The sequence below is a fragment of the Perognathus longimembris genome, chromosome 15 (assembly GCF_023159225.1).
Source record: "Perognathus longimembris pacificus isolate PPM17 chromosome 15, ASM2315922v1, whole genome shotgun sequence".
NCBI lineage: Eukaryota > Metazoa > Chordata > Mammalia > Rodentia > Heteromyidae > Perognathus > Perognathus longimembris.
In genome coordinates, this window is record NC_063175.1 from 50,186,834 (window position 1) to 50,212,608 (window position 25,775).

Consider the following 25,775-nt stretch of genomic DNA (forward strand, 5'->3'; position numbering starts at 1 on the left):
TAGAAAGGGTAAGTAGAGATAAAGATTGTTTCTAAGATTTCTGAGGGTTAGTACTTAATTGGCTTTGTTAAATTTTGTTAGTGAATTGGCAGGTAAGGAAAAGTGTAGTCCCTGTGTATTGTAATATATTTTTTCTTGAATGAATTAACCAAGTAAGTAATCATAGGGAATACACAACTACTGAAAATTCTTAACTCTTGATTTCAATCTATGCTGCGTTGTTGGCCCTTTCTTGGGCTGTTCTAAGTACTTTATTGCACTGGATAAATTTGAGGTGAAGGAACTGATTGCCGTGTGTGTGTGTGTGTGTGTGTGTGTGTGTGTGTGTGTGTGTGTGTGTTTATAGGCTTGGCAATGCTTGCATGAGGCAGATTTGTTTTTATAGCACAGTTTGTGGGTCTTTCCTCTTAATCTTTGAGGTTTTGTGGTGGGAGAGAAGTTGACAGGGGTACAGAATGGCCAGAAAAGCCTTCATGGAAGTCACAGCTAATAGTAGGTGACGAAACTGGGATTGTGCCTTCTGTTAATATTATAGATTCCTTTCTGTTTGTAAAATCACTTTTGGATTACTGCTGCAATAGTTTTGATAATATTTTTCCCTCTAAGTCTACATTATCAAAATGATATAAGATTTAAGTCTGTTTATAAAGTAAGTGGCAGTAAGAAAGACATGGTAAAATGTAAATTTAGATAGATAAAAATCACATGTCTTGGAGGACAATTAATGTTTTGTATATGATAAATACTATTAAGAAAACATGGTGATTCTATTTTTTCTTGTTAATTTTAGTAAGCATTAAATTTGTGGGTTTTTTTGTATATTCTTTTTAAACTTTTTGTTAAAAAAAAGTGATGTACCAAGGGGCTACAGTTCTATAAGTCAGGTATGGAGTACATTTCTTTTTGGACAGTGTTATCCCTTCTCTCGCTTTCTCCCAGTGAATTTGTGTTTTCTGCTCAGTACTGATGATAGATACTGACATTTTCAAATAGTAGTTATTGAAATAAATGAAAACCTAGCACATTATTCACATTCACATTATTTTGGTTCTTTTTAAAATGTAATTCTCCAGGTATTTGCCAAATTGGATCATTTGGCTGTTGATTGGTTTATATGAAATTTTAATAAAGATGTTTAGGACTAGAAGAGAAACTCTTTAAGAACTGTTGCTATTTCTTCGTATCAAACCTTATGAATTGCCAAACAGAAAGTGGAGAAAAAAAATGATCTGTTCATTTCACCACAGGGCCTGAGAATACTGATTTGGTCTGCAGGAGTGAATGTAGGGTTTTGTTGTTCTTGTTTATTTATTCAGGAACTTTGTATATTTACTGGGCTAGCAGTTGCTGGCACAAGGTTTTGTTTGTGTTCAAAAGTCACTGATCAGTGGTGGTTAACAGAAACTTTGTGTATATGAAGTCCTTTTTTTTTTTTGCTACCTAATCTACTTAGTTCAAATAGTAGAGTGCTTGCCTCCCAAGGTGGTATCAGGTGCTTTGAAGGTTGAGGGAAAAGATGAGTCAGCCAGATCTTCTGCCTTTTCAGAAGATTAAGCCAAATTACACAAGGACACAGAGTGTCATCAAATAGAGCAGACTAAGTACAATGAGAGTTGTCCCTGTGTACGAACGGTGTGCCTACTCTTATCTTCAATCAAATAGCTATGCTTCTGCTCTCCTGACTTCACATGAAGAAACTAGGAGAAAACTTACCACATACACAGTCAATTAGAATTGTGATGTGTGCCACTAGGGAAACATATCAAATAGTATGCAATGAATCCTGGTTGTGTAAGCTAAGGTTACACAACTTTGAATAGTGCTTGGGATATAGGTTACCTGGAAGAGTGGTTCAGATGGAGGAGCAATATTTCTGAAGCCCCTGAGGCAGAGGCTCCAGCAAGTTAAAGATTTTGGGAGTCTCATGAGCACAGTGTATTCAGACAGATTGTGAGTAAGCTGGGAATCCTAAGGCCCTGTGGTGGGTGGGTGATCTGGGGCCATCCTCTGCCTACAGAGTGTGATGTTCATCCTGGGTCCTCTGCCCTCCTCCTTTAAAAATTAAGGCAAAATATGTAGTTATACATTCTCCGACTACAAAGACCTGAAGAAACCACAAATGATATTTTGGGATTGGGAATCTGCCTGGCACTGGTGGCTCACGCTTATAATCCTGAGGATCACAATTTGAAGCCACCCAGGGCAGGAAAGTCTGTGAGTTTTTATCTCCCATTAAGCACCAGAAAACCAGAAGTGGTGCTGTGGCTCAAAGTAGTAGAGTGCTAGCCTTGAACAAAAGATCTCAGGGACAGTGAGCGCATAGGCTCTGAGTTCAAGCTCCAGGACTGACCAAAAAAAAGAAGAGGAATGTTAGGAATCCATTCTATCTTCTTTTTCAAGGGCAGGTCCTGTGGCTCATCAATAGTAGGGATAGAAGGAGGATTAAGCAACTTTGTCATTGTTCAATTTGCTGAACCCTATGGACATGCTGAGAATAGCCACTATTTCTTCCTTATGTGTATATGGCTTACTTCATCTTTCTTGCTTTTCCTAGTCACCTAACTCCTTGCCCGGTTACATTGACTTGAGATTCTTAGGGATGCCTGCAAATTACAAGGCCCATTCTCTGAAAATAATTGTATATGTAGTATTTTTACTGGCTTCACATTACGTTCACAGAAGCTCTCATTTACCTGCCTTTTGCTCCCTTCCTGCACACTCATTTTTCCTTTCTCAGAAAAAATTAGTGCCTCTTAATGAATGAGTATATAAATATCCCCTGTAGTGTACTCAGGCTTTCCCATCTCACCACCAGCTAAATAATAATGCTGTGCTGAATATCACGCCTGTTTGACTGAGGAAATTAAAAATCTCCAATTCACTGTATTCTTTTGGCACTTTAGCAGCCAACTCTCATTTTAATGAAGTTGGAATACAACATTAAAATTTTTTTTTTTTAATATTCTTTTTTTTATTTTATTTTATTTTTTTTTTTTTAATTTTTAAATTTTTTTATTTTTTTTTTATTAATTGGACATAAATTTTTTTTTACAAGGTGTTGTGCAAAGAGGGTGCAGTTACATAGTAGGGCAGTGTGTACATTTCTTATGATATCTTACAACCTGTTTTTCTATCCCTTGTCTAGGTCAGGTTGACATATATGCAATACACAATGTATCAAGAACATATACAGTATTCACAGACTTGGTCTCTACTGTCTCTCCGTCTCCCTTTGTTAACAGTCATATATCAGGGAGATCATGCCCCTTTGTTTTCTGTGTTCTAGGCTTGTCTCACTCAACATTATTTGTTCGAGTTCCGACCATTTCCCTGCAAATAACAATATTTCACCATTCCTAATCGCTATGTAGTATTCCATTGTGTATAAGTACCATATTTTTTGGATCCATTCGTCTGTGGAGGGGCATCTGGGTTGTTTCCATATTTTAGCTATTGTGAATTGTGCCGCGATAAACATGGTAGTACAAATGCCTTTTTGATATCTTGGATTTTGCTGTTTAGGATAGATGCCTAGGAGTGGTATGGCTGGGTCATAGGGTAGGTCTATATTGAGCTTTTTGAGAAACCTCCATACTGTTCTCCAAAGTGGTTGTACTAATTTGCACTCCCACCAACAATGGAGAAGGGTTCCTCTTTCCCCACAGCCCCTCCAGCATTTGTTGTTTCCTGAGTTCAGAGTATAGGCCATTCTAACTGGGGTGAGGTGGTATCTCAGGGTTGTTTTTATTTGCATTTCCTTTACTAGCAGGGATGTTGAGCATTTCCTCATATGTTTCTTTGCCATTTTTATATCTTCTCTTGTGAAGTCTCTCTTTAGCTCTTTTGCCCATTTCCTAATAGGTTTATTGGGCTTGGAGGGGCTTAGTTTTTTGAGTTCTCTGTAGATGACCGATATCAGGCCTTTGTCTGTTGCTGTGCTGGTAAATATCCTTTCCCATATCGTTGGCTGTCTTTCTATTTTGGTGGCTATGTCCTTAGCTGTGCAGAAGCTTTTTAATTTGTAGTAGTCCCATTTGTCGAGTCTTTCTCCTATTTGTTGTGCCCCTGGGACTCTATTCAGGAAGTTCCTTCCTGTGCCTATAAGTTCTAGTGTCTTTCCTACTCTGTCCTTCAGTAGTTTCAAGGATTCAGGTCTGATGTTGAGGTCCTTGATCCATTTTGAGTTGATCTTGGTGCATGGTGATAGGCTTGGGTCTACTTTGAGTTTTCTGCATATGGCTGCCCAGTTCTCCCAGCACCAGTAGTTGAAGAGGCTATGTTTATTCCATTGTATATCTTTAGCTCCTTTGTCGAATATCAGTTGGCTGTAAGAGTGCGGTTTTATTTCTGGGTCTTCAGTTCTAATCCATTGGTCTTCCGATCTGTTTTTATACCAATACCATGCTGTTTTTGTTACAACATTAAAATTTTTATGTCCTTTTAGGGAGGCATTAAATGAAATTATATCTGTTTAGAATTTTTTGTAATACTTTTTATCCATAAACAAGAGAGATCCCAGGGTCATTTGTGCATGGTCAGTTTTTTGTTTTTTTTTTTATATTAAGGGGCAGCCTAATTAGTTTCTTGGTAGTTATTATTGAAGTCATTACAGTGTTCTTTTTCCCTTTCTTGGTTTTCCTTAATTCTTTTGAGTCATTTCCCTCCCTTCTTTTGAAGAGATCAAGTGATAAAGGCAAAACATTAAAAAAATCTTTTTATTATGGAAAATTTGCAAAAGTAGGTGATAAAATAAATTCTTACATAATTCCCCAGCATCAACAATAACCAAGTCATTGTATGCCTTCATTTGTCTCTATCCTCTTTCTTCTGTCTTGATTATTTTGTTTTTTTTTTTCCCTTTGGGGTGGGGGTGCTTTGTCTGGGCCTTGAACTCAGCAGCATGCTGTCTCTGAGCTTTTGTACGCAAGACTAGCTTCTACCACTTGAGCCACATTTCTGGCTTTTTTGGGTAGTTTGTTAGAGACAAGAGTATTTGCTGTCTGAGATGGCTTTGAACCATGATCCCCTGATCTCAGCCTCCTGAGTAGCTAGGATTATAGGCATGAGCCACCTATGCCTGGCTTTTGTTTAGATTTTGAAGTAATTCTTAGACCTTAATCTACATGTCATTAAAATTATTTTGTTAAAAATTAAACCTAGTTACCATTTTTCAACAAATATCTAGACAATGTTCAGGACATTTATTGTGTATCATTTTTAGTTGGAATTATGAACCCAATGTGATTTGTATCTTGTGATTTGATTAATTTCTGAGTCATACCTTCAGCCCTTTTTTTTGGCTTTATTTTTCAGATAGGGTATGGCATTTTTGCCTAGGGCTAGACTCAGACCCTGATCTTCCCACATTTGTCTCAGTAGCTGGTATTTTAGGTGCACACCAGTGCCGAAGGTCTTGCTAACATTTTGCCAGGGCTGGCCTAGAACTGGACCCAAACTATGGATACTCCTGATCTCCACCTTCTAGGCAGCTGCAGTCACAGGCATGTGCCACTGTGCTTGGTCCTTCTGTACATCTTAGGTGAAACATACCTCTTAGAAACATGATAAAGAGAGTTACGTTGTTATTCTTTTGGAAGACAGAGCAGAGGCCAGAAACTGGTACCCAGAGGCCACATGTGGCCACGGACCTGTTTTATTTGGTGAACACAGTTTGGGATATTTTAAAATTAATTTCCATGAATTTAATTTCTGTAAGAGTCAAAACCAGCATTTGTAATTTTCAAAACTCAGAAGGTCTGGGTATATAAGGTTTGTGTGGCAGTTCTGGGTGTAGCCTGTCAGTGGTGGCAGCTCCCTTTAGAGGGTATTTGCCCTTCAGAACCCATCTAATACCCATGTGATTATCTTGTCTGGTTCCAATATGCTAATGGGTTTATGAAATATAGCCTAGAGCACATGAAATTATTTTATTGTGTGATTTACCTTAAATTTTGTGCATGGTACTTTTCCTTTTTTAAAAAAATTTTCCCCTTCAAGATGTGGTTTTTACTCTATGAGAATTGCTTTTTATTCAGATAGTAGTCAGAATGCCAGCTGATGTTCCTTTGTGCTTTATGCATTTGTCAAAAGACATACTCAATGCATTGTATGATTTATTCTAAGGCTCCTCTCCATTTGGACTCTGGAAATTGGTGTTTGTATTTTTAGTTCTTAACAGAGTGCTTGGCAGATAGGTTCTCAAATTCTTATTGAATGTGGAAGGGAAGCAATAAACCAACTACCAGCTAAATCATAGGAAGAGGAAAACATGTAATGCACATCCATGTTTAAAATTCAGTAGTACACCTACTTCCATTTTCATTGTAATCATAGTGTGTCATCAGTATAATGCTGTATAATATTAGCAATAGTTTTTGTACAAAAAGTCAAATATTGCATGATTTCTAGAACCTAGACTTTTCTTTCTTTCTCTTTTATCATTATTTTTAAATTGTTATTAAAGGTGATATACAGAGGGGTTACAATTACATAAGTCAGGTAAAGAGTACATTACTTTTTTTTTTTTTTTGCCAGTCCTGGGGCTTGGACTACACTCTACCACTTGGGCCACAGCACCACTTCTGGCCTTTTCTGTTTATGATGGGCTGAGGAATCAAACCCAGGGCTTCATGCATGCTAGGAAAGCACTCTACCACTAAGCCATATTCCCAGCCCCAAGAGTACATTGTTTTTTGTACAGTGTCACTTCTTCCTTACTCCTGGAACCTACTAGACTTTAAAGACATACACCCATACACCCAGAAAGAGAGAGCCCTTGAGTAAATATAAGGCACTGGGGGAAAAGGAGATAAGGAAAAAATGATGTCAGGTGAACAAATATTAAAATACAGTTTGTTTATAAAGATGGCATAAAAATCTTGAATCCTTTTTTTTTTTTTTTAACCCCCTGTTGATCATGGGGCTTGAACTCTGGGCCTGTGCGCTGTCCTTGGCATAAAAATCTCACAGAAAACTGTTAAACAGTAGAGAGTTGAGGGGAGGGGACAGGGAAAGAGAGAGCAGTAAAGTAGATTATTCTGATTAAGATATGTATGCATGTGAAATTATTTTAAGAACTGGGTAAGGACAATAGAGAGTGTTGGGTGGGATGGGATGAGTTTGAATTCCTCCATTTGAATTTTGTCCCTTGTTAATAACCAGAACCTACTGCAAGTATGAACAAGGAAGAACTATGGACATAGACAGAACTCACAGACTTGAGCATAGTTTAGGAAACAGGACGGATGTAATTTTGTATTGATTAATTTATTGATTAATTGGTTCAGGTTTTGCTAGTCATACAGGTTTGTCTGGAACTGGCATAGCAGGTATGTAACACTGAGCCTGGCTTAATCATGTTTTTATTTTACTAATGTAACATTTTAAAAATAGATTATGTATTTTTTAGTTTATATTAGTTATAAGGGGAGGATTTCATGGTTACCTCTGCACACATTATGTTTTTAAATGTAGCATTTGAATATCATTGGAAAATACTATTTTATTTTGGGTTTTAATCTTATTTGTGTTATCTGTATGCAAAACCATTTAAACATTAAAATTGGAGCTGGGGACTGGTGGTGAACACTAGGTGAGCAGTTCATGCCTGATTATTAGGTTACTCAGGAGGCTGAAATCCAGAGGATGGTGATTTGAAGCCAACCTAGGCAGAAAAGCCCATGAAGGCTCCATCTCCAAAAACATAATCAACAAAAAGCTGGTTGGAGGTATGGCTTAAGTAGTAGATCACCAGCCTAGCAAAGTAGATTACCAGCTTAGCAAGTGAAACTTGAGCAGGACCAAGGTGCTGAGTTCAGACCTTGGTACTGACAGTGACAACAACCATTAAAGTTGAATGCTCATTCCTTTTTTTTCCCCCCTTTTTCTTTTTTGGGCAGGTTGAGATAATGTATCTAAATTAGTGAGTTGAGGAGTTTGCTATGAAGGGCTGCAAACTTGAAAGAAATAGGACATTTACAGTAGAAGAGCTTAATAATATTGCACCACTCTATAAAATGTTATTTCCCTCCAAAGCATTTGATGATTGAAGTGATAACCACTAGACCAAATTTATGAGAGAGCTCTGATTAAGGGGAAATTTTTTTTTATCTTACATAACTCCATAGTTGTTTATTTTGAAAACAATCTTTTCTGAAATATCCTTATAATTTGAGGTGAGCTAATTGATGGTACACCAAAGTTACCTGTTTGCCTGGAAGTTACTAAATGCTGATGAAAGAATAGTTACCAACATATCATTACAGCACACCAACCTAATGGGACCCTGCAATTTTTAAAACTTTATGGCTGGTCAGTTTTGGTTGGACACTTGAGTTGCATGTGTATGGAAAACATTCTCTCCACTGACTGAAGGTAACCTGCATACAAGTGTACTTCCAATATAGAATTCAATTCTTAAAGGCAAAGTGGCTCAAATTGGAGCAAATAAGCTGACTCCCATGAAATAAACTAAATACAAAGCAACAAGTAGTAAGAATACTAAAGATTTATTCCACCAGTCTTCCTCTTATTTTGTGTTGTTATTTTGTATTTTGAGGCATGTTATAGCCCAGGCTGGCCTTGAACTTAGGATCCTCCTGCCTCAGCCTCCCTAGTGCTGGATTTACCATGCCTTGCATCTTAAACATACAAGTGTGCTCTATGAGTAAACTGAGTTAAAACATTTCTGAGAGCAGAGGAGCTGCTATCAGTAGAGCTATTGTGACTCTACAAGAGCCCAGGTCAGCAAGGTACAAGGTAAGCAGGTGCACTGGGCAGTGCTAGGCATGCAACATGCCAGGTAGACCACACTGTCCAGGTCTTCCTGAGCTCAGGTCATTATTACTTCACAGGGCTGTATTTTGTTCTTCCCTATTTCTTTGTTCCACTGTTTTGTAATCAGGAGAAAATAAGAAGTCAATTAACTTCTTGGGTAAAATAAAACTAATTTGTCACCTACAATTATGTTTAAGATAAGAGTAAGTCAGCTGAAGAAACAACAGGGGCTGGGACTAAGGAAAGCTTCTACACTTAGGCACAGGACTAGTGGGTGAGTTGTTGGCTTGGCTGTGGGCAGTGCTAACCTAGTGGGCCTTCTCTAGGAAGGCCTTGCCACACCGGAGGCACTGCTGATACACCAGCTCTAAGTCGGAGTCGTTTCCATAATAGGGATCTTCAATAATGAGTTGTTTTTGTGGATCATAGCTCCCAAGTAGTTCAATTTTAGCTTTGCAGTTTTAAACTTGATTACTTTTTCTATTCAAATCTCTCAGATTGCTTTCATCCATACATAGCATGTAGTCGAATGTAGCAAAGCAAAGTCTTCTTTGGTGACCTGTCTTGCCTTATGGGCTGTGCTAATGTCATGATTTCTTAGGCAGTTCATAGCTCTTGGATCTGGGGCATGACCCACGTTCCAGTCGGAAACAGCACCACTGTCAATGGCCCAATTATCTGAAACATTTTGGTCAGCTACAAGTTTTCTGAAAACTGCTTCTGCGATGGGTGACCGGCAAATGTTATACGTAGACACACGAATAGTACGGGTTTGGGACTCTGTTCCGCCATCTTCCTAGGTGGTCGCTGGTGCCTAAAGACCTAAGGGAAAAATTTTAATTTACAGTTTTCCATTTGTGACCTTATTTTTAAAAACATTTACTCATGTTAGCTAATGTTTCTTTTCTATCTATGAATCTGTGATAGGAAGTTTTACAATTTGACAGGAAATTATAATTTAAAGATTTGAAGCAGAAATGCTGAACTCGTTTCAAATGAACTATTTGACAGAGAGACTGGGTCAGAGGTAATAATTCTAGATAGCTGACAACTGGTTTTCTTTCAGGGCCCCTACGAGGAAGAAAAATACGCATACCATATGAGTTGCTTTGTATATTTAAGTAGTAGACTGAGATACCTGGAAGAGAAGCACAAGTTAATTTCTTTTTTTTTTTTTTTTTTGGTACTAGGGTTTTAAGGGACTCATACTTGCTAGGAAGTGCTCTATTACCTGAGCCACTCCAACAGCCCTTTGTGTGTGTGTGTGTGTGTGTGTGTGTGTGTGTGAGAGAGAGATATTGGGGCCTAGGCACTTTCCTGTTTGGGTCTTGCTTTATGTTTCCTGGGCCTGAACTGTGATCATCCTCTTTGTGTTTCCTAATGTTTTAGGATTATTAATATAACCACTCTCTTATGGAAAAGGAAAAATCCTTTGTAGTCTTGAAAACCTGGCATTTAGGTTTTTACAGTTACTTATGTTATGTGTTTGTGCATGCACAAGTGTGCACACACCATTCCTGGAGCTTGAATTCACCGCCTGGGCGCTGCCCCTGAGCTGTTTTGTCTAAGTCTAGAGTTCTGCCATTTGAGTCACACAGCTCTACTTCGGTCTTTTTGGTGCTTAATTGTAGATAAGAGTCACATGGACTTTCCTACCTCAGCTGGCTTTGAACCACAATCCCTAAATCTCAGTGTCCTGAGCAGCTAGGATTAGAGGGGTAAGCTGTTGGGGCCTAGCCTTACATTTTTGTTATTGTTGTTGTTGTTTTTTAAAAAATGTTCAGCCTAGGTCTAACTTGTCCTGGTTTCTTTCTGTTGAAATGTTGTCTTTTATATTTATTGCTCTTTGACTTTTCTTCTGTGAATTGTTGGTATTCTGGGAAGACTTTAGTCTACATTTTTTTTTTTTTTTGCCAGTCCTGGGGCTTGAACTCAGGGCCCTGCGCACTGTTCCTAGGCTTCTTTTGTTCGAGGTTAGCTAGTACTCTACCACTTGAGCCACAGCACTCCTTCCAGTTTTCTGCATACGTGGAACTGAGGCTTCATGAATGCTTAGGCGAGCACTCTACCGCTAAGCCACATTCCTGTCCCCTATTCTACAATTTTAATATAAGGTAACTTTTACAAGTTACTAGGATCTCTATTTTTTTTTCTGTAATTAATACATTATTCTTTTAAAGAACTGCAGCTCAGATGTCATTCATCTAGAGTGAATCTCTTGAAGCAGCTGCATGTCTTCAGAAGCATGCTAGTTTTTCTTATTCGTGTGTGTGTGTGTGTGTGTGTGTATCCATTGGGCACAGGTGATAGCTGACATTTTTAAAAAATATAATTTTGTTGTTTTAATTTAGGTATTGCAGGGGGGAGGGGTTGCCATTTCATAAGTCAGGTAATGAGTACATTCTTTTTAGACAGTGTTATCTTTTTCTTCACTTTACTTCAGTTTCTCCCACCTGCCCTTGCCCACAAATTGAATAGTTCATTTTCCACATAGGATCATTAATATTTTTTAGTATTATTACTTTAAAAATAAATGTGAAGCATAAAGAATGTTTGTGGGTGGAAGGAGGAGGTCTTGTCTTGTTTGAACACTACCTAAAATAACTTGCGTGGAAAACTTGAAGGTGCTTCAGCATTGGACCTCTAGGTAAGAGATAATGTATATTTCTTAAAAAGGTGGATTAAATGATTGAATCTGGCCAATTCTCTGAAATGTTTGGCTAAGAGTAAGAATATCAACTCAAGGGGAAGATGGCTAACATGAGAGAAGACTCATCTGGGCTTGTTAGTCCAGTCCAGCTCCTTGGAAAAGGCTTTCATTTGTATGCTGCCTAATTATACTGTAAAATAAAAGACTGAATCCATTAAATAGCCAGGCCCTTTGTGTGGCTCCTGAATCCCCTTAATTTCGCGGCAGCATAGAAGCTTTATTCAGAGCGGTCCTAGTTTTGCACTATCTTTCCTGTCTGCATGCCAGGCCCTATTCATGGTGTTCTCACTGCAGGAAGTTCTCACAGTCATTTGGGGTGGCTCGAGGGGGAGGGGAAAGATGGGAGGGAGGCAGGACTGTGTGGATCTTTTTTCCCCTTTCATTTCCTGCTCAGTCCCTTAAAAACAAAGCCCCAAACAAAAAGCAAACTCAGGAAAATAGCTATAAAGAAGATTCTCAAGTAACTCAATGGATTGATAAGTTTTACTGAATAACAGAAAATGTATCTGCTTCTAGCATTATTTACAAAACATCCAGAAAAAAGCATTTCAGGTCAAATGAGGTAGGAGGCATTGGAAGAATAGATGGTAATGTTCTCCAAAGGATTTATTTTCAAAGTAAAGAATAGATTTTAAGCTTGTATTAGCTGTGAAATTCTTAGAAGCAGAGGTTCTGGTAAGAATCTTAAAATCAAAAAGGGAAAAAAAAGGCCAACGAAACAAATGCAGTTTCCCCCTCTTTTCCACAGTTTTAAAAACTATTAGGTCTAGCTTAGAATATATGACCTTTTTACCAATGGATGTGGAATTATGTTTTCAATCCCAGCTGGGTGCTAGTGACTCACACCTGTGATTCTAGCTACTCCAGAGGCTAAGATCTGAGGATCATGGGTCAGAGCTAGTCCATGCAGGAAAGGCTGTGCGACTCCTACCTCCAGCTAACCACCAGAAAACCAGAAGTGGAGCTGTGGCTCAAAGTGGTAGAGTGTTAGCCTTGATGGAAAAAGCTCAGGGACAGTGAGTGCCCAGGCCCTGAGTTTAATCCCTAGGACCAACAAATAAAAAAGTGTTGAGCATGATAAAACATGCCTATGATCCCAGCTATGGCAGGTAGTAAAAATAGGAGGACTACGGTCTAGTCCTCCAAAAAAATGAGATCCTATCTCAAAACTAAGGAGCAAAAGGGCTACTGTATTGAAATCTGTTTGGCCAAAAAAAAAAAAAAAGGAAAAACTAAACTTTTTTCTCTTTAGTGTGAAGTTGTGTTGTGTTAATAGATTCTTCTCTCTGAGACAGATTTTTAAGATTCTATAATTTAGTTCAAATTATTCAGCATTATATGTCAGGCACTTGGGAAATAGAAGTAAGAAAGAAAATGTTTTCTACCCGTTTGAACAGAATGATTTTATATTAATGCAAGAGTCTCTTTATTTCATCTAACTAAAGTTACAACTTTTGCCTCAGTGACTTGTAGTTTTTAATTTAAAATTCAAATAGGACTGTTTTGTAATTTTTCAGGTACATTGTCTAGAACAGTGATTTTTGACCAGGGGTCATTTTGTATGCTGGGGACATTGTGTATTTAGAGACCTACTGGTTGACACAGCCGATGGGGGTCAGCTGTCTGCGTCTAGTGCATAACAAGCAGACAGTGAGGCTGCTAAGCATCTTAGTGCGAAGGACAGCTTCTACGCCAGTGACCCGGCCTCGTCATCTCTTACCTGGGTTGGTTATAGATCCCTCCAAACCAACATGGTCCTGATAAAACTGAAGAGTGGAAACCAAAGCCCTGCTTGGCTTGCAGTGAGCAGTCAGTGTTTGCTAAACAAATGAATCATTGGTGTTTTTACTTTCAAAAAAGAAGCCAAATATTTTAGGGAATAGATTGCATATTTTATGCAATAACCATCCATGAGTTTACATGTCACGTATGCATCAGGAAGTTGACAAGCTAATACTTGCTTATATTTTGTAATAAATGCGATTGTTTCAGGCATTTTTGTTCACATTCTCTTAAGTGTTTTATTACTGTAATGGGCCCTTGTCTGATGAGTCAATTGGGTTTATGTAAGCCATATTAGAGGACCTATATAATATGGTGTATATAGAGAGAGTTTGATTAGAGGAAAACAAGGAGGTCTCATTGTAGTAATAGTAATAATAATAACAGTTATTGAATCCAAATGCCATCCCTAAACTGCTTAGGTATTTACTTAGTAAATATTACTTGCATGTGTATCTTTTTCCCTAGCAGATGTCTGAATTCCCTTTTTATTGCCACTGAGCATTTGACCTGTTCAGTATCAGGAGATGAGTGTTAGACTCTACATCATTTTGCTAAATACCTGGGAGAATCAATCTGGAAGGAAAGAAGATTTTGATTCACAATTTCGGAGATTTCAGTTGTGTTGTTTCTGTGTGGTCAGAGGCAGAATGTCATGACTGAAGGGCACGAGGAACAGAGTTGCTCACCTCAAGGAAGCCATGAAGCAGAGAGAGACAGGAAGAGGCCCCAAAGGATGAAGTGTAGCCCTCCCAAGACATGCTAGTACCCAGCAACCATAGTTTCCAGCATCTCTCAAAGTAGTAAGAGAACAAGCCATTAGCACTTGAGCCTGTGGGAAACAGTTCATATTCAGACCTTAAAAAGATGAGTCTAGTAGCTACATTCAGGGCCTTTTTGCTAAGTAGTGGGACTTTAGAAACTCATTAGTTACTGTTTGTAGCATAAACATTGAAATAGGAACCTGCATGTCTAACCCAGGTTTTCAGCTCTGGTTTAATTAATTTCACTGTTGTCCCCCAGGGGATGGCATGGTGTGATTGTTGTTGATGTACTTTGCAACAAATTAGGCCGATAAATTTGTACTTTCCTCAAAGTTATGTGTGTAAGTGTTCAGGTATTTTCGCCTGCAAATTTAAATAAATTGACTGGTTTCAGAGATTTCTCATGAAAAAGGAGGGAGAAAGAAATAAATCACAGTAACTTTTTTTGTGTGTTTGGCTAGTGCTCTACCACTTGAGCCATGTCTCCAGCCTGGCTTTTTGCTGGCTAATTGGAGGTGGGATCTCTTAGAATGTTACATTGAAGCTGCCTTCAAATGGAGAGATCTCAACCCTTTAGTAGCTAGGATTACAGGCCAGAGCTTCCAATGCCTGGCTTTTTCTTAGAGACAATCCCTTTAGAGTTGGATTGGTTATTTCCTTGGGCTGTCACCTATTTCTGATTCCCAATAAACACTGTGTGGTAAAGCATTTTACTAAAGTCATGTGTTTATCCCTTCAGTGTGCACCCACCTTTCCCTTCTGCTCTTGGACTCTGCAGCTGTTCCTCTGCACTGCTTAATGCATCTTCCCTTCTCCAGAGTGAGGAGAGTGGGTCTGTTGTGCCCTGGTCTTAGTTTTTGGCCTCTTAGTTGTGCCTGAGTTCTTGCTCAGCTGTTCCTATTCTGTTGTGGAATTTCTTTTGAACTCCTGTGACAGCCATTCCCTATCACCTGTCTTGTCACTCTGGTAGACTGGGGTGGTTGAGTGTAAATGCTAGGAGTAGCAACAGTGCTTGTCTGTGTGTGCATAGAAATAGATAGGTAGGCAGGCAGGCAGACAGACAGACAGACAGATAGGCTGCAGGTTTGATCACTGAGGTGGTAAAGTTGCTTCAAACTTTTAACTTTCTGAACTTTTTTTTTTTAAACAGGTGTCTGTCACAAAATGAGTTTGGTTGTCTCAAAAGGCTTTCTGATAAGATGGGTAGATTGCCTTTTGTAGCTATGCTGAGAGAGGTTTGGTGCTTTGAGGGGTGTGACAGAATGCACTGAAAGGTCTTTGAGAAAGCTTAGTATACTGATTGGATCTGCACTGACAAGTGTACGACCTTCCTGACAGAAATATCAGAAGGCAAGGCTGCTCAGTTACTTTATCAGTACATCATAGAAGTCATTGTTTTCTCTTGTAATTTGCTGTAATGTAATGTAGTAACATATGTAATATACTTCATTCCACATGTGAGTCAAGAAAGAAAAATATGGATTGAAGTTATTCGTGCTGCAGTGGGTGATGGAAACTGTAGTAGTCTGTCTAGGAACCTAATGTGCGTCTCCGGTTCCATAGTGGCCTTCTTGAAATGAACAGTTGACAGATTCTTGTTTTTGAGCTAGCCAGCTAGATAACAACAGTTGGAAACCATGTAGATAAGCTAATTCTTTTTTTTTTTGTAGGATGTAAATGTTATATTCTTTTTGCTTTGTTCTCTCAATATATTGCTTTGCCAAGTTAAAAAGCACTTCTAACAGGAATAATCAAAACCTGGCCCTGTCATGCTCTGTTAGTACCAATAACTCCTTTCCCTCTGATTTCTGTTGGGGAGGAAGGGGAAGAAATTTAGACAGTGATACCTTACCTCCTCCAAATTTTAGTGTTAGTATTAGGAGGTAGACTCTCTGGGGGAGGTAATTAGGTCATGAGGGTTCCACCCATTTCACCTTTAATCCAGAATGGGATTAATGTTTTACAAAGAAGGCTTGAGAGAATCTTTCAGCTCTTCCAGTACCTGAGGCCATAGTTAGAAGGCACTATCTGTGAACTAGTAAATAGAGTCTTGTCAGATACCAGATCTGAGAGTGCCTTGGTCTTGGACTTCTGAGCCTCTAGAGCTGTGAGAAATAAATTTATAGGATTATAGGTATGAGCCACCAGTGCCTGTCTGGTTCTTTCTCCAGGAACTATTCGTCTTGCTCTTTATAACTGGATAGGGAAAATAGAAGTATGATTTGTGCGAGTATTTTGTGGTATCACCCACAATTGGTTTCTCTCTACTGAAAAGAAGCCTAATGTTTCATTTTTTTAAAAAAATAAAGACTAAGTTATGCTACCCTAGCTAATAACTCTCAAACGATATTAGTGGCTTAGTATAAAAGGTTTATTTCTTGCTCATATTGTATGTAATCATTGTGGAAGGAGATGGGAACTTTGCATTTACTCAAAAGCTTGGTTGATGGAGTGAGCAGTGTCTGGAACATTGCTAGTTGCCAGAGGGAAAAGAGAGTTCTAGAGTGTTACAGCTTACGTGGCAGAAGTGGCACTCTCAAAGAGCCAGGAAGGGTAAGGTACCCTGAAGGAAAAGAGACTCATACCACAGTGTGAGGGGTTTAGAATCGTTTTGGTTACAAGTAATGGACAAACTGAATCAAACAAGCTTTATTAATGAGATTTATTATTTTACAGCACTGAGGATAAAGAAGTTGTTGGATCCATGCAGTATATGGTATGGCCAGGAACTTGGTGATGATGAAGGCCCTGAGTTCTCTCAGCTCTGCCATTTGTGACTTGTAGCTTTGTTCTTGGGCAGGCTCTCTTCATGTTCATAAGCTGCTTCCACAATTGCAGATAGCATTTCTGAAATTGTAGTTTCAGAAATGACAGTGTTTAGAGACAAGGAGTACAGGAAGAAACTGCTATTTTTTTTTCTTAAATCTTTCCTTGCCCCCTCCCCCCCCAGTTAGATTTCTCATCTTTCAGTGGGAAGAATTGTCATAGAGCCATTCTAAATCAGCAGTGATTGATTCAGAAATCAAATTTACTTGTTGGAGTTCGGATCAGGACTGACTTTGTCGTGTAACAGATGGCTATGCATGCAGGAGTAGATCTTTTAACAAAAGTTGAATGAAGAAGAATTTAGAGCTAGGCATCAGTGACTCATGCCTTCTAAGCCCCTATCTAATTAGGAGGCTGAGATCTAGGGGATTGTAAATTGAAGCCAGCCTGGGCAGAAGGAGTTTCTCCAAAATTACCAGCAAAATGCTCGACATGAGGCCCTGAGTTCAAATCCCAGTACTGCCAAAAAAAAATGATGAGGAATGTAGAAGGAACCACCAAGAGCATCTGCCATACTTATTATTATTAGTGTGAATGTTGAAAGTGTTTGTTTCTGGAGGTGAGAGAAGCTTATGTCTTAGCAGGACCCTTGTGGTTCTTAGCTGGCAGAGAATACCTGAAGGAATGGCTTGATGCTTTCTAAACTTGAGCTGCTCCAATGCTGTTTTCTAGTTTACTTTTTAGCTTTGAGCCCCTTTGTGGCTTGCTTTCTAATGTGGTTATAGACATGTATGAACAAATCAACTTCTTTTCATGCAGAAACCTTTCCATCTTGCCCATTTGGCTCTGGGCTGTTAAGGTGTTTATTAGTTTTATGAGCAAAGATTTTTCCATGTGTACATTTGGGGTTTGAAAAAATATATTGAATTAATTTTCATCTCTGAAATGCCAAGTTCTGGATAGTTTTGAATACAACTTCATACTTATAGTATGGTGGAGACAACTGGCGCTTTAATTCCATGTAGAGTTTGTACAAATGTAAACCACTTTTTTTTCTTCCAAGTACTTGCAAAATTATCAGCTCAAAGTTCATTGTTATTCAGAGAGTAGAAATGCGCTTCTTGTCATTGTAGCTTTTTTTTTTTAACTTTTCAATCTTTATTTGTCTCTAAAGTTCTTTTAGGGATGAATATCAAAAGAAAATCATACTCTTAGCATCCAGTAATTAATAACAAAGCTTTCCTGTTTATTTGTTTAAAAGAGGAGAAAAAAGAAACACTTCATTCAAGGCAGTAAACTGACATTTCCAAAATGAGGAAACAGGCACACAGGGGCTAAGTCACTTGATCACTATTATTCAGCTAGCAAGTAAATATCCGTTTGTGACCAGGTAATATATAACACTATTTATTCTCTTGCGACTCCATTCCTTTAACTTTTAGTTTTTGCTTCTATTCCTCCCTCTACTTCTGAATAGTTACTGCTATTCTTTGTCTTGCCTCCTTCCCTCTCCCTTCCTTTCTCTTCCTCCCTTCCTCTCTTCCTCACCTCCCTCTCACTCTCCTTCTCCTCCCCACCCCTTTCTTTGCCGCATGCGCACTCTGCTTGCCTGGTTGACTGGTACTCTACCACTTGAGCAACATCTCAGCCTTGCTTTTTGGCAGGTTATTTTGGAGATGGAGTCTGGCAGACATGCCCTGGTTTGCCTGAAATAACGATCCTTTAGATCTCAGCCTTCTGAGTAGTTGGGATTACAGGTATGAGCCACTGTTAAATGAAAAGAAGGCTGGAACTATGCATTGCTTCCACAATTTAAATTTTTTAGGCTGGTGATGAAATTTTTGAATTGTTTTAAAGATAAAAGCAAAACGTTTATTCTTCATTATATTTCTGGGTAGTGAGAGGAAACACATAATTATAGAAAAAATAATATTAGAGCCTCTGGCACCTTTTTTTTAAGTACTTTCAAGCAAATTAGTCTGAGGCAGAGATAAGACACCCTCTTGTTAACTTTCTAGCTTTTCCTAGTAAAGAAAATCCGACCTACTTCGATTTTTCCTGTAGAAAACCTGTGCTGCCAGAGTGAACTATTTCCTTAAGAGTTTTTTTTTTAATCTTCTTTTTTGAAAATTTCCTTCTTTTAATGAAATGCAAATTAGCTTCTTTTCATATGGTAATTTTAGTGTTGTGAGGGTCCTGAGGTTAAATCTTTGTGCAGAATGGAGATTCTTGGTGAATTCGAGTCTTTGTAAACCAAGCAAGAGGGGAAAATTTTGTCTGATTTCTCAGTAATGTTTATAAAACCACCTGTGGTTATTTTGAGTATAAAAACAAGATTCACATGGAAATGTTTATTTGTTGAGTCTATGTTGTGGGAAATATGGTGAGAACAATCCTGAAGATAAACTATACGTACTTTAAAAATCCCATAACTATAATGACACAGAGTTGTCATAGAGTCTACTTAGAGTGGTCTGAGTGCTCACGGTAGTGTGCTGGGTGTCAGGTGTCATCCCATTTAGGGAGAAGATTGCTGCGGAAAGGCCATAGGTAAAAAACAGTGCCTTCGAGGACTTAGATAAAAAGTTTGGAAAACTGTTTTCTTTGAAAGCTTTGAAAATTACAGCTCACCTGTAAAAAGAAAACAAAAAACCTCTTTTCAATCTTAGTTCGCTTTTTATTTTCAGAGATTCTGTTGTATTTGAAGTGACATTTGTTCACAAACTATATTCCTAGAAACTGTAAGAGAGCGAGAACACATGGAGAGGTGTGAACGGTTCGCTCTACTAGATTTGTGCTCAGTCGTACCTTTGGCTTAAATCTTTGGCAAAAGCTTTTTGAACAGATGAAATATTTATTTTAATTTCAAGATCTTGTTTGAAATGCAATCACACTTAATACATTTACTTTCCCTTTGGCTATACTTGGTTTGCTACGATCAAGTACTAATAAAAGAGTGACTAATAATATATCACCTTAAATTGATTGTGTCCAGAGTTGCTGCTGTTGTAGTTTCTGTGACTGGTGGTTTGACTGAGTTAATGAAGATTTGTGTTGGGCATAAAAGTCATTACTATATCATAACTCCCTTCTTTTCCATGTTCTTCTTTCTTTTAATGTTGAAAAACTAAAACCAAAAAAAGTAAGAATGAAACATACAGTGAATAATTTTAGCTTAGGTAAACGTATGTAATTTTCTAGTTTTGTAACTTTCCATCTGTTCTTGGACCTGTCTCTGTTTGCCCTTTTGGCTCCACACTTGACTATTTCAACTTGTTTTAGGGGATTGGGACCTGGCATTTATAGAGGCCAGATGCTAGTGGCTCACATACATATATTACTTGAGTAGAAGAACATTTAATTGTTCCAGTGTCTTCTGAAAAGAAGCAGACACTGTGGTGACACAAGGCCCACATACCTGGTACCTGATGGAAGTGAGGCAGCAGCTGTGTTTTCAGATGCTGCCGTCTCACGCTCCCATCCCTTTGAATTCTGTTTTATATTACTTGCCTGGCTCCTACAGGCATTTTCAGTTTGCAAATCCATTCCTCAAAAGTAGTCTTATTACAGGAGCTTCCCCATCTTTATAATGTTATTTTTTTAACCTTCATTGTTGCTGATAGGTTCACTATGGATTGTAAACTAGTTGAAAAACAAGTACATGGTTTTCAGAGCCAGGTGGAGTTGTTTTTTTTTTTTTATAATTTATTTATTAATTAAACCATTTTTTTGACAAGGTGTTGTGCAAAAGGGGTACAGTTACATAATAGGGCAATGTGTACATTTCTTGTGATATCTTATACCCTGTTTTTCTTTCCCTTCCCTAGATCAGGTAGACATATATACATTACACAGTGTACCAAAAACCTATACAGTAGCCACGTGACCTACACCAAAGGAAATTCACCTAGGACTTTAAATGTAACGTCAACAATAGAGTTTGCCTATCCTTGTCTTATATGAACGTTCATACATAGCTTTTGAGCTGAGAGGTCTATTTTTGGCCTTTATGTGTTGAGTAGTTGTTTTTTTTTTTGGAGTTGGTTTTGAATCCTAGAATTATCATTATTTATTTTTATTTTTTTAATGAGACATCTCCTGGTGTGTAGCCATTAGAGGGGCTAGATGGGTCGACATGTGTTATTGCTTGTTGATCAAAACTGAGTCAAAAAGTCTGCACTGGATGCTCCTCCTCTTCCTCCTCCTCCTCCTCCTCCTCCTCCTCCTCCTCCTCTCCTCCTTCTCCCTCCTCCTCCTCGTCCCCTTCCTCTTCTCCCCTCCCTCTCCCCTCTCCCTCCCCCTCCTCCCTGAGTCCGGGGACTTGAACTCAGTATCTGATGCTTTTGCTCACTGGCTGGTACTCTACCATCCAAGCCATGCCTCCAACCCCTGGATCCCACTTTTTATGTTCTGCCATGTGCCTTCCTGTAGCTGTTGCATTCTATTGCATTGAATTGGAAACAAGCATTCTAAATTCGTTTCCATCATGTTTACTTTATGGTTCAAATTGTGGTTGAAGTTTTCTTGGTATTTCTGCCAGTCATCTTGTGTCTAAAAACAGCATAAATTTGCTGGATCTATGGGGACAACGCTATGACTGTGTGTACTGCAGGTTGCTGGGAAGCATTTAAATTGTGTTTGAGGTTAAACAAGTTCGCCCTAAGTCCTGTATCCCTAAAGTGGTTAGATTTGATCTTGTGCCAAGTATTGCAAAAAAAAAATTGCTGAGGTTTTCTTAGGTTGTGTTTGTCAACTAATGGTAGTTCAGGTAAATTATGTGGAGGTGTGTTACATTCCTGGAATATAAGCAAAATAGCATTATTGTGCCGTGACAAAATCATCCTTTCTGAATTTTCTGTGGATCCTAGTTGCTATTGACTTGTAGACTATTTGGATCGGGAGTAGGCTTGTGAAGTATTGCTGTGGTTAGTATGGGTCCCTAAATCTACTGAGCCTTTCTCACTTAATGTGTCATTCCAGCAGTTCCCTGCACACACAACACAGGGGCCTGGTGACTCATGGCTGATGTGGCTAGGCTTGAATGATCACTCTGAAGCTATCTGTAGGCATCCTGTGTCCCACAATGTTAGTTGCATTCTGCTGGGTCTTGTACTGAGGACTGTATGTTATTCAAAATCTGTGAAAGATCATGTCAAAATAATGATTTGTGAGTTCAGAATGGAACTGGGCTATTTTATCAAAGTTTTTCTGCTCCATATTTGCCATCAAAGTAGGTTTTACTTTTGGATAATGCTATCTTTCTTAGGTTTCGTACCTGTACTGGGACTAGTACTCAGAGACTGGATGTTATTCCTAAGTTTTTTCACTCAAGGCTGCCGCTCTACCATTTGAGCCACAGCTCCACTCTAGAATTATCATTTTGCTTTTAGTGTTGTATCTGGAAGCTTCAGAGTCCTTCCTCAGAGTGGTTTGTTCTCAGTGTAAGGCCATTCTCTATTTTAATTTCTTTACCTCCTTCTCCAACAATGTGTTTTATGTAGCTTCAGTCTTTATATCGCAAAGTAGATAACATATAATTTAATTGTGTAAGAATTCTAGAGTTTGGGAAAAGGAAAGGTGAATATTGAACATGATTTACACATAGCTTTTTTTTTTTTTTTTTAATTAGTGGCCTGCTTAGCAAAACGTGATTGACACTCTCTTTTCTTTTCCTTTCTGAGAATATCCTCCTTTGGTCTCCCTGTGTATGAATGTCTAGAGTCTTATAATTTATCATCTTTCAGTGTGTATTAGACCTAACTTTTGCATATGAGAGAAAACACATGCAGTTTATCTTTCTGAGCTTAGCTTGCCTCACTTAACCAAATTGTTATTCTTAATAGCAGTATTCACCTTAGGTATGCCCCTCTGCCCAGAGCTGGGGATCAATAAACTGGGAGCCTTTTGTACTCTAACACTGAACTATATATCCCTGGCCCCACAATAGTGACTTTAAATTAATAAATTCTAAGTATTATAACTATTCCTCACTGTCTAGCTAAACAGAATCCTGATTGGGTTATATAAGTTATTTGTAAAACTGTATAAGGATATACCTTCTATCTAGTTCCTTCACACATTTACAGATGAAGAGACAATCTTTATGAGGGAATGATTTATTTAGGATCTCACAGGTAATTACTACCCCTATCATGAGGGGCTTTTTTACATTCTCTCTATAATCTTTTTGTAACTCTTTAAAACGAACAAAAAATCTTTTTCAAAAAAACCCTACTGGGGGTTCAAGAAGAACATTTTTTTTGTTCTTTTTATAGTAGCATGATTTTCAGTTAAGTTTATGTTTAGAGTTTAGGTTTAAAATAGATTATTTAATTTTATGAGCTTGAGTTTTATGATGACTTCAACACGATATAAATTGCCCACAGGAAATAAATATATCATACTTTAATGTGATTACTTTTTAAATTTTACCCATGGTTAGGACAGAGTGTCATTGTTATTGTTTCTATTCCTGGATAATGGTATCTAGAATGTACTTACTACTTTTATTATCACTTTGCAGCTAAATTCACAAAATACACCAGTCCAGTCATCCATCTACCTAATTAAGATATTTTTTCCCCCAGAAAATTTCCCAGGGTGACTTGGTTACTGAGTTTTTAAAATTTCTAATAGTTTGTGCCTTCTGGAGATACATGAGGTCCCATACTGCCAAGAAAAGCGCTACTGCCTTATGGTACAGCTGTGGTCACCGTAACTGTGCAGTTAAAATAGTGCGCTAATTTCTCTAACCTCTGGACATTATTTTCTCTTTGTAACTGCTTATGGGACAATTGCAGTGCAAAGGCCTGAATCTGCTCACTTAGAGAAGACAATCACTAATTGTTTCTCCTAAAGGTCTGGTGGTCTTAGGCAGTCTTGCATCTCCCATGCAGGAAGTCATGTGCATGTCTCAGTCTCTTGCAATGTACATTGAGTCACTGTCCCTTCCACCCATGCTTCTGGGCAGAAGAAAGCTTGAAGAGACTATACTATATGATCTCTCCGATATCATTCCTTTTTTATTCTTTCCTTAGTAGGTTCTTACTTTTCAGAGTCAGCCCATCCAGGACAGAAGTTAATTTTGTAATTATCCACAGATTTAATCCTAGCTCTTCCAGCAACCCCTTGGATTACAGGGAAGGGGGTGGTGGTGGTGGTAATTGGATATAGATAGAACAAAACATCTTGTGACTAGGATTAGAAGGTAGTTATACAGTGCTTGCATACATACTTTGGCTCTAGATTTCAGTCCTTAGCACTGAGAATAGAACTAAACAAAAGCCCTTTGGACATAAACGGGGTACCAGGCTCTAAATTAGAGTGTTACAGTACCACAGAATATGGAAATAAGGAGACATCAGATCAATAAAATTCATTTTCCAACAGGAATAGGGAAAGTCAAATAATAATGCCAGCAATTGCAGTGGATTAAGAGAGCCCAAACCCACAGTTCTATTTAAGAAAGTTCTAGAATTTGGCAGAATATACTCACTACTCTATAAAATTAGAAAGGAGACCATTTAGTTTTCTGTTGGATTTGATCCTTTCCTATTTGTATGAAAAGATACAGCCCATACATGGTCAAACTCTAGTTCAGTTTTTGAGAACTTTAAATGAGTTGATTTAATAGTTTGGAGGCTGACTCATTTGTGGCATAGGCAAGAAATCCAAGGTAATGACTCATGGGAATTAGCACTGCCACAGAGTTTTAGACTGCAGGTACTGAACTGTCTCTGAAAATATTTATGTGTAATTGCATTTCTGAATGGGTAAATAGGTAACAGTTCGGATCTGGTGATGGTATATGTTTAAGGAGGGAAGATAGTGTGCTGCTTTTACATTACGGAAATTAAACCTCCTCTGTCTTTAATAGAGTACAATAGCAGAAACGTAATTGAGAGTGGCCTATTTCATTTCTGTTGTCTATGCATGAAGTAGTCTGGAATGAGAGGTGCTATTATATAGCGTTTGTTTAGTATAAGCCACGTAGACTGTATAAGAGAGATATGAAGCATAAGTTATCTCAAGGCTCTTCCTAGGGGGATGAAAATCCATTAGTGCCTCTACCTCTGGCAGAGGGAGTATTGCCAAGAATCTCTGTTTTATAAATTTGTGTTCATGACATTCAATTTTAATTTTTAGAAGCTATTCATATTCAAGAAAGTTTTAAAGGTTTGAAAACTGTAATATATTAAAGAAGCTATAACTTGTAAGAAAAGTTTAATCTGCTATCATTAAAAAAAAAAGTAACCAGAAAATAAACCCTTAAAAACCAACATTGTCTCCTATTCCTTAAGCCCAGAACCATGAAGGCACCTTGAAAACCACAGAGATTGAATGCAATGGAGAGGATCCAAAAGTGGAACTAGACCTGACCTGTGGGGCAGGAAGTGCAGCATGAACTTACATTGAAAACAACTCAACAATGATATCATTGACTGGCGATGGGGCAGGCTGTCTTCTGGCTTTCAGGAATATGAGTTTAATAATTATCTTATTCTGGAAACAACACACACAATACAGCGAAAGGCTGTGTAATCTCATCTATCTGAAGCAGGCAAAAATGAGAATATATGCAAAAAGACTCTTGATGTCACTAAAAGGTACCTTGATCAAATTTCATTATTTTTGAACATAATTCTCCTACATTTGTTTATGTGGTTATATTACAGATATGAATTTTAGAAAGAGGCTGCTATACCGGCATTTCTGGTGACAATACCAAGCAAATGTGTAGATAGGGATGAGCATTATATGATTACCTAATAATAAGAAAGGAGGCAAAACCAAAACAATCTCAAGCCCATTGAAAGCAACTATTAGGATTTAAAGCTCGAGAAACAGGATTCATTTATGATAAAGACAAATAATTCATTAGTCTTTAGGCACAGGATTACTATTTTATACACATGAAGAAAATGGTTTCTGTGCTGTATTCCCTGGGGTGATAGTGGTGAGCATGACAAGCTGTTAGT

The 25,775-nt window shown here is 38.2% G+C and overlaps 1 protein-coding gene and 1 pseudogene across 1 annotated transcript in view; one reads left to right on the forward strand and one right to left on the reverse strand.

Annotated features, from left to right (window-relative positions):
• Phlpp1 (PH domain and leucine rich repeat protein phosphatase 1) overlaps nucleotides 1–25,775 on the forward strand; it is a 183,309-nt gene that overhangs the window by 17,067 nt on the left and 140,467 nt on the right.
• On the reverse strand, nucleotides 9,063–9,567 carry LOC125364142 (annotated as a pseudogene).